Source organism: Enhydra lutris, unplaced genomic scaffold, assembly GCF_002288905.1.
Source record: "Enhydra lutris kenyoni isolate GAN:26980312 unplaced genomic scaffold, ASM228890v2 scaffoldscaffold34, whole genome shotgun sequence".
In the NCBI taxonomy this organism is placed as follows: domain Eukaryota; kingdom Metazoa; phylum Chordata; class Mammalia; order Carnivora; family Mustelidae; genus Enhydra; species Enhydra lutris.
The window spans coordinates 9,304,943-9,311,237 of record NW_019154118.1 but is presented as its reverse complement, the minus strand read 5'-3'; positions in this window follow the sequence as shown (position 1 = coordinate 9,311,237).

Sequence of the window (6,295 nt, the reverse complement as noted above, 5' to 3'; positions counted from 1 at the left end):
CCCCAGGAGAAATAAATTTGAATTGATAGGTGACTCCTAAGAATTGAGCCAGTAAATTCTCAAATATGAAAAATTTTGTTCTTGAAAATTGTCTTTAGTAACTCTCAAAATCAGTTATCTCAGACTTTGGCCTCTCCTATGAGCTTTAGACTGTTAAAGACACAGCCAAGCTGACATTTCCACTTGACTCATAGTGAGCATGTGACCAAAACCAGCTTTTGGTCTGTGTCTTCTAACCTGTTCCTCCCTAGTTTCTCTTTATGCCAGTAATGCTACATTCAGCTCTCCAGTTCTCTAAGCCAAAACCCCAGGAATCTTCCTTGACTTGGTTTTCATATTGTACATTTAATTCAGCAAATCCTATTCAATTTAGCAAATTATTCACAATCTATCCTACTTCACACTTCTACTAGAAGCACTCTAGTTGAAGGCACTGTTACCTCTCTTTTCATATTATTTATCCTTCAGCAGTTCAAAAAGGCAGCCGGAATGATCTTTCTAAAATGTGAATCAGGAATCCTTCCCCTGTTCTCAACTCTAATGGCTTTTCATCACACTTAAAACAAAATTCAAAATTTTCTCTTTTACCTCCTGGCTTTATGGGATCTGCTCTCTTACCAGCTTCTGGGCCTGCTCTGCCACTTTCTCACTTATCCTGCCCTAGGTGCATTTGCTTTGCACATATTCTTATTTCAAGATCTTTTCCTTTGCTGTTCCCTTTCCCTGGAGTGCTTTACTCCCAAACATTTGTGTGGCTTGTGCTTCACTTTAAGTGCTTGCTTAAGTGTCACCCATTATGCAAAGTCTAACATTTCTAAAATGTTACCCCACTTCTATCATTCTTTACTTGTCATCATAACACTTACTATCTGATGTTATAAGATATTTGTATTTACCTATTAAATGTCTATTTCCCTCATTGCAGTATGTAATATATAAGCTCCTTGAGGTCAGGGATCCTATACGCTGTGTTCAGTTCTGTGTCCCCAGCACCTATAGGAACAGTGCCTGATGTCTTACAGCATGCAATGAATAGTTGTTAAGTGAAGAAATAGATACTCATTGATCCGGTCTAGCCTTAGAATATATCTGGGAGCTGAAGACTACTGTCCATTTTGATTGCTGCCACTCTTAATTCAAGCTCCTTCATCTCCTCCCTGGATTTCTTACTAAAAACTAATGTCTTCCCACTTCCACTCTTGGCATTTCCCAACCCTCTCTCCCTCCAAGTCTTTTCTAGACATAGGTCCTAACTTTTTTTTTTTTTTTTAAAGATAAATTGTACTCTGACATTCCCTTGTTTAAAAACCTCCAGTGACTTCTCACTACATCGAAAATAGCATCTAAATTCTTTGCTTGGACTGCAAGATACACCATCTGTCCTCTTCGTTCATCATACTACAGGCAGAGTATCCATCTACTTCTACTTCTATTCGTGAAGCATGCCCAAGCTCATTCCCCTTTCAGGGCTTTTATGTTTACAGCTGCCACCACCTGGAATCCCTTCCAGTAGTTCACATGGCTTATTTAGCATTCAGATCTCAGCCCAAATGTTTTTACTATTCCCAATCACTGTCCTGCTGTTTTGTTTTCTTCATAGAACTGATTACTATCTCAAATTATTTATTGTCTGTCTCCCCCACCAAAATGTAAACTTAGACTTCATTTCCCGTTTGCATATCTCCCCCACCCCCCGCTTCGTGCCCCTTTATATATTTTGTATGTGGAACAGCTGGAATATAGTAGGACCTAAATAAATATTTGTTGAATAAATGAATGAATTAAATATCAGATGAAGAAAATGCTACAGGATATTGTAAGGGGAAGGTGAATTCTCAGCTATTGGAATTTGTGTAAGAATGGGGAGGAAGTTCCATTCAGACTTGGACAGATTAGCCCTCACATTTATAATTATGTGAGCATTGGCAACCACCTCTGTAAAGAGACTGATAATAACTACATTTTAGAGTTGTTTTTAGGGCGCCTGGGTGGCTCAGTGGGTTAAGCCGCTGCCTTCGGCTCAGGTCATGATCTCAGGGTCCTGGGATCGAGTCCCGCATCGGGCTCTTTGCTCAGCAGGGAGCCTGCTTCCCTCTCTCTCTCTCTGGCTGCCTTTCTGTCTACTTGTGATCTCTGTCAAAAAAAAAAAAAAAAAAAAAAAAAAAAGATTAGAGTTGTTTTTAATCTTAAATGAGTTAATGTATTTAAAGAGTGTAGCATACCATATTGCACAAAAGGCATTCAATAAACATAAGCTGGCATAATTTTTCTGCAGTGTTCATTGTGTTGTTGGGAGAATGAGTTTACTCCCATTATGAAAAGTAATGTTTGCTTATCGATGAAAATTTGGAAAATGTAAAAATGAGAGGAATAGAATTATTACCCAAAGATAACAGCTAAAATTTTGATAGAAAGGTCAACGTGTGCTGCATTGCTTATATGCATAGTGTGGTGTGTGAAGTGGGTATGATTGTTGAGATAAATATAAATACATAAAGTGTGTATGGTTTAACAAGCACTTGTAAAGTTAATCTGTTTAATCAAACTCAATTGCAGAAAAATCATTTCTGACCCTCACAAGCCTTCCCTTGTACAACTTCCCACTCAGAACCCTCTTCGTTTCCCACAGAAGTAATCATAAAATTTATAATAATCCTCTCCTTGGTTTCTTTAGCTTTTTCAGCTATTTATACATCTTTATTTTTTTTTTAAATATTTTTATTTGAGAGAGAGAGAGAGTTTAAGAGTGAGCACAAGCAGGGTAGGGGCAGAGGGAGAAGCAGACACCCCACTGAGCAGGGAGTCCAATGCGGGGCTCGATCCCAGGACTATGACCTGAACCAAAGGCAGATGCTTAACCTACTGAGCCACCCAGGTGCTCCTATTTATAATACAGTTTAGTTTTGCCTGTTCAGAACCTCATATAAATGAAATTATGCTGTATATAATTTTTATGTGTTGCTTTTTTATTTTCATTAACATGAAGAGCTTGCATGTATCAAATTCATTGATTTTAATTACTGTATAGGATGCATTTTTGAACATATCACTACTATGTATTCTCTCTACTGCTAATGGATGTTTGGATTATTTACAGTTTGACACTATTATTAACACTCCTGCTAAGAACATTGTTGTATATGTCTGTGAATTTCTGTAGGTCCTGGAGAATAGTGTGTATACCTATGATTGGAATGAATAGGTTTTAGGACAATGCGTATCTTCAACTTGAGTAGAATAATGGCAAACTGTTTCAAAAGTGATTGAACCAATTTATAGGACCATAAAAGAGGATGCAATTGCTGGAAAACAGTTTGGAATGATCTATTAAAGTATCAGAATTTTCATAGCAACAGATATGTGTTTCTAGTATTTTAGATTTTCCCCTCCATTTGATGCTGTCAGTCTAATTTTTGCCAGGTTACTGGTGTGTAATATTTGTTTGGTATTAATTTGCTCTTTCCTAAGTTTGAATAAGGTTGAGTATCTTATGAAGTGCCTCCCCCACTCTTTTCCTCATTTAAAAAAATTTTTTTTTTTTTTTTTTTTTTTAAAGATTTTATTTATTTATTTGACAGAGAGATCATAAGCAGGCAGAGAGGCAGGCAGAGAGAGAGTGGGAAACAGGCTCCCTGCTGAGCAGAGAGCCCGATGAGAGGCTCCATCCCAGGACCCTGAGATCATGACCTGAGCAGAAGGCAGAGGCTTTAACCCACTGAGCCATCCAGGCGCCCCTTATAGGACATTAAAAAAAAAAAAAAAGATTTTATTTATTTATTTGAGAAAGTGAGAGAGAGAGGTGAGAGAATGAGTGGAGAGAGGCAGAGGGAGAAGCAGACTTCCTGCAAAGCAGGGAGCTGGACTCAGGACTTGATCCCAGGACCTTGGGATCATGACCTGAGCCAAAGGCAGACACTTAATGAACAACTGAGCCACCCAGGCATCCTATCTTATTCATATTTTAATTGAAAGTTTTTATATTGGGTTTTGGAAATTCTTTATATGTCCTAGTTACTAGTTTCTTGTTGGATATGTGGTTTGCAAATATGCTCTCCCATTCTGTAGTTTGCCTTTTCATCCTCTTAATAGGTTTGAAAACAACAAAAGTTTCAAACTTCAATGAATTCCAGTTATTAATTTTTCATTTTATGAATGACATTTTTGGGATCTGTTAGAGTCTAACAATCCTTTGTCTAGACTTAGGTCTCAAAGATTTTTCCTATATTATTTCTAAAAGTTCTTATTTTTTCATTTTACATTTAAAGCTGTGATGCATTTTGAGTTAATTATTATATAAGGTATATGCCTTAGGTCAAGTTTAATTTTTTTCCCTTTGCCTCTTAATATCTAGTTCCATTGCCACATGATGAAAAGTTATCTTTCCTCCACTGAATTGCTTTTGCATCTTTGTAAAAACATCAGTTGGGTGTATTTGTAGGTCTGTTTCTGAGTTTTCTATTCTGTTCCATTGTTGTATGTCTGTCTGTCCAATAATACTGCATAGCCTTGATTATTACACATATATATTGTGAATTTGGTAGATTGATTCCTTCCAGTTTAACCTTTTCAAAGTTGTTTTAGATATTCTAGTCCTTTGTCTTTTCACATACGTTTCAGAATAATCTTGTCTGAATCTAAAATAAGAAATTTGCTGGGTTTTAGTTTTAATTGTGGTAAAATATATACAACATAAAATTTATTATTTTAATTATTTTTAAGTGCCAGTTCAGTAGCATTTGGTACATTCACATTGTTATGTAATTATCACCATCAGCCATTCTCAGAACTTGTTCATCTTTTTTTTTTTTTTTTAATTTTATTTATTTATTTGAGAGAGAGGCAGTGAGAGAGAGCATGAGCGAGGAGAAGGTCAGAGGGAGAAGCACACTCCCCGTGGAGCTGGGAGCCCGATGCGGGACTCGATCCCGGGACTCCGGGATCATGACCTGAGCCGAAAGCAGTCGTCCAACCAACTGAGCCACCCAGGCGTTCCAGAACTTGTTCATCTTTCTGCATTGAAACTCTTATACCTACGAAACACTAACTCCTCATTTACTTTTCCCTACTAACTCCTGGCACCCACCAATTGTGTTGTCTATTTCTATGAATTTGAAAATTTCTGGTCCTTCATATAAGTACAGTCATGCAATATTAGTCCTTTTGTGTCTGGTTGATTTCACTAAACATTTGTTTTCAGTGTTCACCCATGTTGTAGCATGTATCAGATTTCATTCCTTTTAAAGGCTGCATAATACTCCATTGTAGTTAAAATACACATTTTGGGGGCACCTGGGTGGTTCAGTGGGTTAAACCTCTGCCTTTAGCTCAGGGTCCTGGGATCAAGCCCTGCATCGGGCTCTCTGCTCAGTAGGGAGCCTGGTTTCTCCTTTCTCTCTGCTTGCCTCTCTGCCTACTTGTGATCTCTCTTTCTCTGTCAAATAAATAAAATCTTTAAAAAGATAAAATAAGGGGCTCCTGGGTGGCTCAGTGGGTTAAAGCCTCTGCCTTCGGCTCAGGTCATGATCCCAGGGTCCTGGGATCAAGCCCCGCATCAGGCTTTCTGCTCCGTGGATAGCCTGCTTCCTCCTCTCTCTCTGCCTACTTGTGATCTCTGTCTGTCAAATAAATAAAATGTTTAAAAATAAAAAGATAAAATAAAATACACATTTTCTTTATCCATTTATTCTTTGATGGACTTGTTTGTACTTGTTGAATTGTTTGTACTGTGTACTTTGTGAATTGTACTTTGAATTGTTTGTACGTGTTGACTATTGTGAATAATACTGTTGTGAACATGGGTGTACAAATATCTATTTGAGACTCTGCTTTCAGTTCTTTTGGGTATATGCCTAGAAGTGGAATTACTCATTATATGGCAAATCTATTTTTAATATTTTGAGATAACCCTATAGTGTTTGCCATTGCGGCTCTACCATTTTACATTCCCACCATCCTAGAGTTAAAAAACAATTTATTTAAAATTAACACCAACTTTATTTTGTCATGAAAGGACCCTAGTCCTCCACAGCTTTGCTTCTTCCCTTCCCCATTATGTTTTACTGATGTCACAAATTACATTCTTATATATTATATACCCATTAACATAGATTTATAATGATTTTTTATGCATTTATCTTTTAAATCCTGTGCAAAAGTGGAGTTCTAATAGTTTTCTGCCTATACATAAGGCTTCATTTTTCTGGCTGTTAAAAATTTTTTTTTTCTTTGAATATGGAGGTTCATCAAAAAATTAAAAATAAGAATACCATACAATCCAGTAATTCCCTCCAGCGTA